Source organism: Arachis ipaensis, chromosome B7, assembly GCF_059453495.1.
Source record: "Arachis ipaensis isolate K30076 ecotype BB chromosome B7, ASM5945349v1, whole genome shotgun sequence".
NCBI classification, from domain to species: Eukaryota; Viridiplantae; Streptophyta; class Magnoliopsida; order Fabales; family Fabaceae; genus Arachis; species Arachis ipaensis.
Genome location: NC_142442.1, coordinates 50858505 through 50872487, shown reverse-complemented (window position 1 = coordinate 50872487; position 13983 = coordinate 50858505). Strand labels below are relative to the sequence as shown.

At 36.6% G+C, this 13983-nt stretch overlaps 1 non-coding gene across 1 annotated transcript; it reads right to left on the bottom strand.

Annotated features, from left to right (window-relative positions):
- Positions 1-2049: 2049 nt before the first annotated feature.
- LOC148551133 (small nucleolar RNA R71) lies at positions 2050-2157 on the bottom strand. The gene has a single exon (XR_015893505.1). It is a non-coding gene; the product is annotated as a small nucleolar RNA R71 (small nucleolar RNA).
- Positions 2158-13983: the final 11826 nt, after the last annotated feature.

Sequence of the window (13983 nt, the reverse complement as noted above, 5' to 3'; positions counted from 1 at the left end):
ATGTTTAAGTTTTTATTATTTTTATTTTCAAAAAAAAAATAAAATACAAAAAAATTAATAAAATCATAAAAACCAGAAAAAAAAATTTGTTTCTTATTTGAGTCTAGTGTCAAATTTTAAGTTTAGTGTCAACTTCATTTTTTTAATTTTTCTTAGATTTTTGAAAATTCATGCACTGTGTTCTTCTTTGATCTTCAAGTTGTTCTTGATGATTTTCCTTGTTTGATCTTTAATTTTTCTTGTTTTGTGTCTTTTCTTATTTTTCATATGCATTTTCAAATTGTTAGTGTCCCTATTACAAAGTTCTTAAGTTTGGTGTCTTACATGTCTTTCTTTTCTTAAAAATTTTCAAAAATATGTTCTTGATGTTCATCATGATCTTCAAAGTGTTCTTGGTATTCATCTTGACATTCAAAGTGTTCTTGCATGCATTATTTGTTTTGATCTTAAATTTTTATGTTTTGTTTCATTTTGTTGTTTTTCTCTTTCCTCATTAAAAATTCAAAAGTAAAAAAAAATATCTTTTCCTTATTCTTCTCATAATTTTCGAAATTTTGAGTTGAATTGGTCAAAAAATTTTAAAATTTAGTTGTTTTTTGTTAGTCAAGGCAAAATTTCAATTTAAAAACTTTATCTTTTCAAATCTTTTTCAAAATCAATTCCTTTTTATTTTTTTTATGATTTTCGAATTTCATTCTTAAAATTTTTCAAAATCTTTTTCATTTTTCTTTTAATGTTTTCGAAAATCTTTAAAACTAATTTTTCAAAATCTTTTTCTTAATTTTATTTCATATTTTCAAAAATCCTTACTAACAATTAATGTTTTGATTCAAAAATTTCAAGTTTGTTACTTTCTTGTTAAGAAAGGTTCAATCTTTAAATTCTAGAATCATATCTTTTAGTTTCTTGTTAGTCAAGTCATCAACTTTAATTTTAAAAATCAAATCTTTTTAATTTTTTTTTCAATTCTTTTTCAAATAAAATTTCAATCATATCTTTTTAAGATCTTAGTTCCAAAACCTTTTTCTAATTTCTTATCTTTTCAAAATTTACTTTCAAACTTTTTCAACTAATTACTTGGTTTCTTTGTTTTAATTTTAAAAATTCACTATTTCTTATCTTTTTCAAAACCACCTAACTACTTTTTCACTTCTCATTTTTGAAAATAACTAACCACTTTTTCTCTTCTAATTTTATTTTATTTCTTTTAATATTTTCGAACACTAACTAAATAATTAAAATAAAAACAAAAATATTTTTTTCTTTTATTCTACTTAAAAAAATTTTTTTTCGAATACTCTCTCTCTCATCTCTTTCTATTTATTTATTTATTTACTAACACTTCTCTTCTACTCATAATTCAAACCCCTCTCTCTTCTCTCTGTTCGAATTACTCATCTCCTCTCTCTTCTCATTCTTCTATTCTTCTATTCTTATACTCACATAAAGGAATCTCTATACTGTGACATAGAGGATTCCCATTCTCTTTGTTCTCTTATTTTTCATATGAGCAGGAACAAGGATAAGGACATTCTTGTTGAAGCTGATCCTGAACTTGAAAGGACTCTGAAGAGGAAGCTAAGAGAAACTAAAGCACAACACTCCGGAGAGAACCTTACAGAAAATTTCGAAAAAGAAGTAGACATGGCAACCGAACCCAACAACAATGGCGAAGATGCAAGGAAGATACTTGGTGACTTTACTGCACTAACTTCCAACTTCTATGGAAGAAGCATCTCAATTCCTGCAATTGGAGCAAACAACTTTGAGCTTAAGCATCAATTAGTTTCTCTAATACAGCAGAATTGCAAGTTTCATGGACTTCCATTGGAAGATCCTCATCAGTTCTTAGCTGAATTCTTACAAATCTGTGACACTGTTAAGACCAATAGGGTTAATCCCGAGGTCTACAGACTTCTGCTTTTCTCCTTTGCTGTAAGAGACAGAGCTAGGATATGGTTGGACTCACAACCTAAAGAAAGCTTAAACTCTTGGAAAAATTTAGTCAATACTTTCTTAGCCAAATTCTTTCCACCTCAAAGGATGAGCAAGCTTAGAGTGGAAGTCCAAACCTTCAGACAGAAGGAAGGTGAATCCCTCTATGAAGCTTGGGAAAGATACAAGCAATTGATCAGAAGGTGTCCTTCTGACATGCTTTCAAATGGAGCATCTTAGGTGTATTCTATGATAGTCTGTCTGAATTGTCCAAGATGTCATTGGACCACTCTGTTGGTGGATCTCTTCATCTGAAGAAAACCCCTGCAGAAGTCCAAGAACTCATTGAAATGGTTGTAAATAACCAGTTCATGTATACTTCTGAAAGAAATCCTGTGAATAATGGGATGACTCAGAAGAAAGGAGTTCTTGAGATTGATACTCTGAATGCCATATTGGCTCATAATAAAATATTGACTCAGCAAGTCAATATAATTTCTCAGAATCTGACTGGAATGTAAGCTGCATTCGGCAGTACTAAAGAAGCTTCCTCTAAAGGAGAAACTTATGACCCTGAGAATCCTGCAATGGAAGAGGTGAATTACATGGGAGAATCCTATGGAAACACCTATAATCCTTCATGGAGAAATCATCCAAATTTCTCATGGAAGGATCAACAGAAGCCTCAACAAGGATTCAATAATAATAATGGTGGGAAAAATAGGTTTGGTAATAGCAAGCCTTTTCCATCATCTTCTCAGCAACAGACAGAGAATTTTAAGCAGAGCCTCTCTGACTTAGCAACAATAGTCTCTGATCTATCTAAGACCACTCTCAGTTTTATGACTGAAACAAGGTCCTCCATCAGAAATGTGGAGGCACAAGTGGTTCAGCTGAGTAAAAGAGTTACTGAAATCCCTCTTTGTACTCTCCCAAGTAATACAGAAGAGAATCCAAAGAGAGAGTGCAAGGCCATCAATATATCCAAAGTGGCCGAACCTATAGAGGAGGAAGAGGCAGTGATTTCTATTGAAAAAGACCTCAATGGACGTCCACTGACCAATAAGGAGTTCCCTAATGAGGAACCAAAGGAATCTGAGACTCATACAGAGACCATAGAGATTTCACTGAACATACTGTTGCCATTCATGAGCTTTAATGAGTATTCTTCCTCTGAAGAGGATGAAGATATTGTTGAAGAGCAAGTTGCTCGGTATCTAGGAGCAATCATGAAGCTAAATGCCAAGTTATTTGGTAATGAGACTTGGGAGGATGAACCTCCATTGCTCATCAATGAACTGAATGCCTTGGTTCAGCAGAAATCACCTCAGTAGAAACTGGATCCTGGAAGGTTCTTAATACCTTGTACCATAGGCACCATGACCTTTGAGAAGGCTCTGTGTGACCTGGGGTCAGGTATAAACCTCATGCCACTCTCTGTAATGGAGAAACTAGGGATCTTTGAGGTACAAGCTGCAAGAATCTCACTAGAGATGGCAGACAAATCAATAAAACAGGCTTATGGACTTGTAGAGGATGTCTTAGTGAAAGTTGAAGGCCTTTACATCCCTGCTGACTTCATAATCCTAGACACTGGGAAGGATGAGGATGAATCCATCATCCTTGGAAGACCCTTCCTAGCCATAGCAAGGGCTGTGATTGATGTGGACAGAGGAGAATTAGTCCTGCAACTGAATGAGGACTACCTTGTGTTTAAAGCTTAAGGATCTTCCTCTGTAACCATGGAGAGGAAGCATAAAAAGCTTCTCTCAATACAGAGTCAAGCAGAGCCCCCACATTCAAACTCTAAGTTTGGTGTTGGGAGGCCACAATCATACTCTGAGTATCTGTGAAGCTCTGTAAGAGCTTACTGTCAAGCTATTGACATTAAAGAAGCGCTTATTAGGAGGCAACCTAATCTTATTTATCTATGTTAATTACTTTTTCATTTCATTTTCCATTGTTAGTTTATGTTTTCTTTAGGTTGATGATCATGTGGAGTCACAAAAACAGCTGCAGAATTAAAGCGGAATCAAAAATAGCATCAAAAATAGCACACCCTGGAGGACAGGCTTACTGCGTTTGAACGCCAGTAAGGATAGCAGAATGGGTGTTTAACGCCCAGTCTGGCAGCATTCTAGGCGTTAACCACCAGAATTGGCAGACAGACTGGCGTTTAACGCCAGAAAAGGGTGTCTGGCTGGCGTTAAACGCCAGAAAGGGGCATCAGCCTGGCGTTTAACGCCAAGAAAGGCAGCAGACTGGCGTTTAAATGCCAGAAAGGGCTGTCCAGGGGTGTTTAAATGCTAGAAAGGTGCAGGGACCAAAACGTCTTGACACCTCAGGATCTCTGAACCCCACAAGATTTCCACCTACCCCAACTCTTTTTCTCTCCTTTTCACACCTTTCCATAACACTCTTCCCCAAAATAACCTCCACCAATCACCTCCATTTCTCCTCTAAAACCATCATACAAACCACCTACCCCCACCCATTCAAATTCAAACCATCTTCCCTCCCCCCCCCCAAACCTAACCCCTATTACAAGAATTCCCTCTCCACTCCACTCCTATATAAGCCCCTCATCACTCCTTTATTTTCACACATCATAACAACCTAAAACCCCCCCCCTTTGGCCGAACCATTCACACACCTCCATCTCCTCAATCTCTTCTTCTTCTCCTAGAAACCTCTAGAAAGAGGAAAGGGAAGGCAGTTGCTTCCAATCTGAGTCATGGGAGATGGAAAGATTCATCTCAAAATCCCATCACTAGAAAGATGATGGAACAAACAAGAGAGCCCACTTATAGACCTCAACAAGTGCATGAGGAAGTCCCTCATCAAGAAATCCCTGAGATGCCTCAAGGGATGTATTTCCCTCTACACAACTATTGGAAGCAATTCAACACCTTTTTAGGAGAATTGAGTTCCAAAATGGAGCAACTAAGAGTGGAGCACCAAGAGCACTTCATCATCCTCCATGAAATCAGAGAGGACCAAAAGGCCATGAGAGAGGAGCAACAAAGGCAAGGAAGAAACATAGAGGAGCTCAAGAACTACATTGGTTCTTCAAGAGGAAGAAGAAGCCACCATCACTAAGGTGGACCCGTTCTTTAATCTCCTTGTTTATTTTCTTTTCTATTTTCGGTTTTTATGCTTTATGTTTTGACTATGTTTGTGTCTTCATTACATGATCATTAGTGTTTAGTGTCTATGTCTTAAATCTACGAATGTTCCATGAATCTTTCACCTTTCTTAAATGAAAAATGTTTTCTGAAAAAGAAAAATAAGTACATGAATTTCGAATTCTATCTTGAAAATAGTTTAATTATTTTGATGTGGTGGCAATACTTTTTGTTTTCTGAATGAATGCTTGAACAGTGCATATTTTTTATAGTGAAGTTTATGAATGTTAAAATTGTTAGCTCTTGAAAGAATAATGAAAAAAGAAAAAATGTTATTGATAATCTAAAAAATCATAAAATTTGATTCTTGAAGCAAGAAAAAGCAATGAAAAACACAAAGCTTGCGAAAAAAATGGCGAAAAATAAAAAAAAAAGGAAAGAAAAAGAAAAAGCAAGCAGAAAAAGCCAATAGCTCTTTAAACCAAAAGGCAAGAGCAAAAATCCAATAACCCTTTAAACTAAAAGGCAAGGGTAAAAAGGATCCAAGGCTTTGAGCATTAATGGATAGGAGGGCCCAAAGGAATAAAATCATGGCCTAAGCGGCTAAATCAAGCTGTCCCTAACCATGTGCTTGCGTCATGAAGGTCCAAGTGAAAAGCTTGAGACTGAGTGGTTAAAGTCGTGATCCAAAGCAAAAAGAGTGTGCTTAAGAACTCTGGGCACCTCTAACTGGGGACTCTAGCAAAGCTAAGTCACAATCTGAAAAGGTTCACCCAGTTAGGTGTCCGTGGCATTTATGTATCTGGTGGTAATACTGGAAAACAAAATGCTTAGGGTCACGGCCAAGACTCATAAAGTAGCTGTGTTCAAGGATCAACATACTAAACTAGCAGAACCAATAACACTATCTGAATTCTGAGTTCCTATGGATGCCAATCATTCTGAACATCAAAGGATAAAGTGAGATGCTAAAACTGTTCAGAAGCAAAAAGCTACTAGTCCCGCTCATCTAATTGGAACTAAGCTTCATTGATATTTTGAAATTTATTGTATTTTCTCTTCTTTTTGTCCTATTTTGTTTTTAGTTGCTTGAGGACAAGCAACAATTTAAGTTTGGTGTTGTGATTAGCGGATAATTTATACGCTTTTTGGCATTGTTTTTACATAGTTTTTAGTATGTTTTAGTTACTTTTTTATATTTTTATTATTTTTTATGCAAAAATCACATTTCTGGACTTTACTATGAGTTTGTGTATTTTTCTGTAATTTCAGGTATTTTTTAGCTGAAATTGAGGGACCTGAGCAAAAGTCTGATTCAGAGGCTAAGAAAGGACTACAGATGCTGTTGGATTCTGACGCTCCTGTACTCGAAGTGGATTTTATGGAGCTACAGAAGCCCAATTGGCGCGCTCTCAATTGCGTTGGAAAGTAGACATCTTGGGCTTTCCATCAATAAATAATAGTCCATACGTTTCCCAAGATTTGATGGCCCAAACTGGCATTGAACGCTAGCTAGAGACCCATTTCTGGTATAAAACACCGGAACTGGCACCAGAACTGGAGTTAAACGCCTAAACTGGCATCCAAGCTGGCGTTTAACTCTAGAAAAGGCCTATGTACGTGTAAAGCTCAATGCTCAGCCCAAGCACACACCAAGTGGGCCCCGGATGTGAATTTCTGCACTTTCTGCAATTAGTTACTCAATTTCTATAATCCTTAGTAACTAGTTTAGTATAAATACTAGTCTTTCCTATTGTTTTAAAGGACTTTTGGACTTTGAGGCTTATGCCATTTTTTACATTTGGGAGGCTGGCCATTCGGCGATGCCTAGACCTTTTTCTCTTATGTATTTTCCAACGGTGGAGTTTCTACACCTCATAGATTAAAGTGCGGAGCTCTGCTGTTCTTCATGAATTAATGCAAGTACTATTGTTTCCCTTTCAATTCACGCTTACTTCTTCTCCAAGATATACTCTCATACTTAATTCAGTTAAGTCAGAATGAAGGGGTGACCCGCGACGATCACCCACTATCTTCGTTACTCGCTTAGCCAAGATCCGCGTGCCTGACAACCACAAGTGGTCTACATAATGTTCAACATAATCATTGGATGACATCCGGAGTATAATCTCTTGGGTCTCTAATCCACGGATTTGACTTGCCTTTCCTGACAACAGAGCATTCGAATCCGTTAGATTAGAACCTTCGTGGTAGAGGCTAGAACCAATTGGCAGCATTCCTGAGATTCGGAAAGTCTAAACCTTGTCTGTGGTATTCCGAGTAGGATCTAGGACGGGATGACTGTGACGAGCTTCAAACTCACGAATGTTGGGCACAGTGACAGTGTGCAAAAGGATAGAGAGATCCTATTCCGACACAAGTAAGAACCGACAGATGATTAGCCATGCGGTAGCTGTGCCTGGTATTTTTCATCCGAGACGAGAGATCCGACAGTTGATTAGCCGTACAAAAACCGTGCCTGGACCATCTTCACTGAGAGGACGGATGGTAGCCATTGACAACGGTGATCCACCAACATACAGCTTGCCATGGAAGGAAGCACGCATGATTGGATGAAGACAACAGGAAAGCAGAGGTTCAAAAGCAACAAAGCATCTCCAAACACTTATCTGAAATTCCCACCAATGAATTACATAAGTATCTTTATTTTAAATTTACGTTTTATTTATCTTTCAATTATCAAAACTCATACACAATTGAATCTGCATGACTAAGATTTATAGGATGACCATAGCTTGCTTCAAGCCGGCAATCTCTGTGGGATCAACCCTTACTCGCGTAAGGTTTTATTATTTGGACGACCCAGTGCACTTGCTGGTTAGTTGTACCAGAGTTGTGAAAAGTGTGACCACAATTCCGTGCACCACACAACATAAAAGCATAGAAAAGCAATAAGAGATAATAAAATCTAAACAACCAATTGCAAGCATTAACGATAACAAATAATGGAAGAAGCAATAAACATGAAATACCTCAAATTGCATTAAATAGAAAGTCAAATCTAACATGAGAATTCATAAACTAAATTGGCAACATAAAGTAATCAATAATGGAAATAGATAAACTAAAATGCTAGAACAAATAAGAGTAGAAGAGAAACTAAATTGAAATAGAGTAGATATCTAATATTGAAAATAGCTAAACCTAAGAATTCTAAAACCAAGAGAGAGGAGAGAGGAGAGAGCCTCTCTCTCTCTAGAAAACTACATCTAAAACCTAAAATTATGTGAATGAATGTTATATGAATGAATGCATGATTCCCCCACTCTGAAGTCTCTAATCTGTGTTTTTTGAGCTTGAAAATGGGCCAAAAACAGCCCAAAAATTGCCCCCAGCGTTTTCTGATACGTCCAGCACGTGGCTCTGTCACGCGTACGCGTCACTCACGCGAACGCGTGATCCACGTGTGCGCATCGCCTAACAGCATGGAAACTATAACAAATTATATATCATTTCAAAGCCCCGGATGTTAGCTTTCCAACGCAACTAGAACTGCCTCATTTGGATCTCTATATCTTAAGTTATGATCGATTTAGTACAAAGAGGTTAGGCTTGACAGCTTAGCAATTCCTTCAATTTCTTGTATTCCTTCCACTTTTGCATGCTTTTTTTCCATCCTCTAAGCTATTCCTGTCCTATAAACCCTAAAATCACTTAACACACATATCAAGGCATCAAATGGTAAAAAGAAAGGATTAAACATAGCAAATTTAAGGGCAAAGAAGCATGTTTTCAATCATAGCACAGAATTCGGAAGGAAAATGTAAAACATGCGAATTATATGAATAAGTGTGAGTTTAGTGGATAAAATCCACTTAATTAAGTACAAAATGTACCACGAAATAGTGGTGCATCAAATCTCCCCACACTTAAACATTAGCATGTCCTCATGCTAAGCTTAGGAGAAGCTATAAAGGAGTGAAGAGGAATGGTAAAACTTATGAAATGCAACCTATCTATATGAATGCAACTAAATACAAAAATACTTCTACCTACTTGGTTAAAAGTAAACAAATTCTCCAAGACAAACATAAACTGGATTCCACTAATTCAAATCACAAAATAAAGTACAAGTAAACTTGCAGAAGAAAATAGCTCATGAAAGCCGGAAACAAAGAATCGAGCATCGAACCCTCACCGGGAGTGTATACACTTTAATTACTCAAGTGTTTAAGGTTCGACTCTCTCAATTCTCTACTAACCTTGCTTTCTAACGCTTGCTTTTCTTCTACCAATCAACACTATTTGATGCACAAATACACATATCAAGAGGTCTTTTAAGGGTTGCAATGGGGTTAGGGTCAAGGTAGGATTGTATTTTGTCAAGTGGACTAAAATCTGAATCCTTAATTAACCTAAACTTCTCACCTAACTTAAGACAATCCATGTAATCAAAATACAAAACCTAACTATCCATTAACCACGTTTTCCACATATTCATGCATCCGATTTTGAGTACAGTACATATGCATTGCTATCACAATTTACTTTGGGGCATTTTGTCCCCTTTTATTATTTGCTCTTTTTCTTTTCTTTTTCTCCTTTTTTTTTTTTGATTTTATTTCTTTTTTATTTTTTTATTTTTTTTTCTCAATGCATATGGTTAAATTATTGAATGCATGAACATGTCCTAAACATTTCTTTCATATTTTCATAAAGATATACAACACCCAATTCTTAAAACCAAATGTTTTCAAACCCAACTTCCCCACACTTAAATCATGAACACGCTCACTAGTCTAAGCTAACCAAGGATTCAAATTAAGGACATTGTTATTTTACGCTTGGATTTAATGATGTGCTAGAGTAAAGAACAAATGGGATAAGTAGGCTCAACATTGGTTTACAAAGGATAATGAAAAGGTTAAGGCCATATGGGTATGTAAGCTCCGTGAAACAAGGCCTCAATCATATAAGTGCATGCATACATTAAATAATGGAAATAGATCACAATTTTAAAGAGAAAAATACACACCAAAAATAAAATATTGGTTGGTAAAATACAACCAATCAAATAGGCTCAAAATCTCACTGTTTTTGTATGTTCGAGCTCTAAACCATGTTTCAAAATAAAATTCTTCAAGCAAGGTTTAACAAAAAGTTTTTATTTAAATTAGTGAAATACAATAAAAAGTTTCATAGAAAAAGAAAATGTTACTTCAACCAAGTAGTAGCTAAATGCACAAAAACAAACAAACATGCAATCAAACATGCAAATGCAACAACTAATTTACAAGGAAAATTAAACATTGGTGTTGAAGTAAGAAATAACTAACCCACGGAAGTCGGTACCGACCTCCCTACACTTAAAGATTCACCGTCCTCAGTGCATGCTAAGATGTGTAAGTGGACGGGTGGCTCCAACTGACGCTTTTCCCTCCAAAGAATGTGCGTAGGGACTTGTTTGTCGCCCCATATAGAAGTTTGTCCTTTTCTTTCTCGGTGGCCATCCTGAAAGAAGAGAAAAGGGAAGAAAAGTAACCCAGAAATAAAGATAAGAAAACAAATAAAATATGAGTGGGTTAATGCCAAATAATGAGGGTCTCAGCTAAATGGTAGCTACAGCATACAAGTGAGAAAACAGTAGAAGCAAAATGCATATCAATAGTGCAAAAATTGCAACAATGGGAGAGAGAGTGTGGGTAATGCAAGATAGTATAAGTGCATATCAATGCAAATAGAATGCAAGTATCATAAAAGATTAGCATTGACTTATGAATAATAATACCCAATCAGAATAAAACAAGTCAAGAAGCACCAGAAAAATGCAAGAGATATTCAACAGTTGAGCAAGAAAATTCAACACCGAAGAAAAAGTATCAAATTTAGAAAAAAAAATGAAAACATGCACAAAATTAAAATGCAATGAGTGGAAGTATACAAATGCAATAAGGAAAATAGAATGAAAGAGAATAAGGATAAAAAGTTAAAGAAATAAAGAAGAATAAAGTAAGAAAAGAGGAAAAAAGAAGGAGAAAGGAGAGAAGGAAGGAGAAGGGAATGAGAAACGGGATGCGACGCACGTGCAAGTGTCACGCGTGTGCGTGAAAACTAAATTAGCCATGCGACGCGTACGTGTCACCCACGCGTACGCGTGAGCGTCGGTCATGATGACATGTCATCATGTCATATTTTTCTATGCTTTTTCATACAAGAAATTTATGATTAGTGCTTAAATATTGCATTCTTTGGTGCTTAAATGGTATATTTCTTTGATCTTTTGATTTGATAAACTTTGTAGGAAATAAGAAGAAAAAGAAGCAAAAGGAGCACAAAATAAGCTAAAAAGAAGAAAAGAGGAATTTTGGGCACACTTTGAAGTTGGAGCACACTTTGGAGGCTTAGGCCACGCTTCTAAAAGCGTGGCCCATGACCAAATCAAGGAAGAGAAGCGTGGCTCAAAACAAAGAGCAAGAGAGGACAAAAAGTTTGAGCCAAAGTTTGCCTCAAACTTTAGCTCAAACTTTTGGGAGAAAAGCTTGAGCCAACGTTTGCCTCAAACTTTTTGGCAAACGTTGGCATCACAAAACAAACACCCTGGAGGAAAAAGCTTGCGCCAACGTTTGCCTCAAGCTTTTTGGCAAACGTTGGCGCCACACCACAAGGCATACAAGGGGTATATTTCCAACAAGAATAACTTGAGCTACAGAGCTCCAAATGAGATTATTCAAAAAGCAATGGAAAGTAGGAATCGAGAGATTTCCAAGCATATATGGCACTGCATGGTGGACACTAAAATTGAGGGAGAAAACTGCCCCGCAATGAGCATAAATGAACATGGTGGCAACCTGCAATGAGGCCAACTGACCTCTGCACCTTCGACAGAGTATAACTCGAGCTGTAGAGCTCCAAATGATGCGCTTCCAACGGCATTGGAAAGTAGACATTCAGGGCTTCAACAATGTATAATAGTATGGGGTGGATAATATGTTTGAGCCTCCAGAACTGGCGTTTTCGACCACGTTTGAGGCAAACTTTACCTCAAAACGCTGCACACCAAGGCCAGCGATCTAGTCCTCTTCAAATGAGCATAACTTGAGTTGTAGATGTCCAATTGAGGTGATTCCAATTGGGTTAGAAAGCTGACATTCAGAGCTTTCTAACCATATATAATAGTCTATAGTGGACATGAAATCTGCAATGTTGACAAGCAGACAAAGTAGTACCCCAACATGCATGCAAGAAGGCCCAACGTTTGGCTAAAAGTTTGACCTCAAACTTTAGCCCAAACGTTGGTAGCAACAAATAAGGGCAGCTGGTATAAAAAGTTTGAGTAAAAGTTTGCCTCAAACTTTTATGATTCATGGCCCGGTTCACAATGGGTTTTTCTCCAACTCCAAGAGCAATCAATAGAGGCTTTTGTCAACCCAATTCCATCAAGAGCAAGGGCCCAATTGACACCACTCAAAGGCACAAGAGATAGTTAGAATAGAAATTTCATTTTAATTGTAATTTGTTTTGAATTTCATTTTCATTTTGTAAAAATGCCTATAAATAGGCATCTGTTTCATTTTATTAGGGAGGCGAGCTCCACTAGGGAGCATTAGGAATACAGAACTCTCTCTCTTTAGTTTTTCTTTTTGTTTTAAATCTTGGGTTGAGAATTGAAGAAATTCTGTTTCAATCTCTCCTTGAGAATTCTCTCTGTTTTCTTCTTCTGCAATTTTAATTTCTCCTCTACTACAAGTTCATTTGCTGCAAGTTTACAATTTAATTTACATTGAGCTTGATTTTGATCTTTGGTTCTCATTGCTTTCTATTCTCACTGAATTCAATTTACATTCAAGCAATTTAATTCTTCTGCAAGTGCTCTGCATTTTACATTTCTGTTCATGATCTGATTTACTTTTCCTGCAAGTTAAATTTTCTCTAAGCTTTGATCTATTGCTCTCTTTAATTTCCAACACCCACTCCCCTTTACATTTAATGCAATTTTACTTTTCTTGCAATTTAAGATTCTTGCAATTTACATTTCTTGCTCTTTAAGTTACTTGCAATTTTACTTTCTGCACTTTAATTTTCCTTGTCATTTACTTTCTGCTGCATCAATTATCACTCAAATGTTAGCTTGACTAAACTAATCACCCACTAAAATTGCTTGATCCATTAATCCCTGTGGGATCGACCTCACTCCCGTGAGTTTTATTACTTGATGCGACCCGGTACACTTGCCGGTTAGATTTGTGTGTTTGGAATTCGTTTTTCGTTTTTCGTTTTTCGCAAAAACACCATCAAGTTTTTGGCGCCGTTGCCGGGGATTGATTTAGATCAACAATGATTAAGTGGGTGAGAAATCTAGATCAAGCATTTTCTTTATTTTTGTTTTCTGTTTCAGATTGAAACCAAGGTGTTTGAGTTTTTGCCTCACTAAGAAATTCTCATCTCTGATATGAGTAATTTCAATTTTCCTTGGTGTTGTGTTTTCCAAAATTCAAATGGAGTTCAACTCATCTTATGATCAAACTAATTTTATGGGATATTTCCCACCATCACCAATCTCTAATGGTGGCTGGAAATATCACCAAGAGAATACACATTCTGAGCACTCCAATTCATGGAGATTTGCTTCAGAGACACAAGATGAACAAGAAAATCATATGGGATACCAACCACCACCACAAAATGATTCGTATCATTATCCTCATGGTGGATGGAAGCATCACCAAAGAATGGAAGAGCATCCACCCTCACGTCCCAGTTTCTCATTTGAAAGTTCTTCATCACTTGATTATGATTACTCTCAACCTTCATCTCTTGAACCAACAGATGAGGATTACCTTCAAGCCATTGAAATACATAGAAAACTCCTGGAAAGATACACACAACCCCAATCTTGGAAAGAATTCGTATTCAAGAAGATGAATGAGTCCTCAGAGCAATCAAGGGGGAACTTAGAACCATC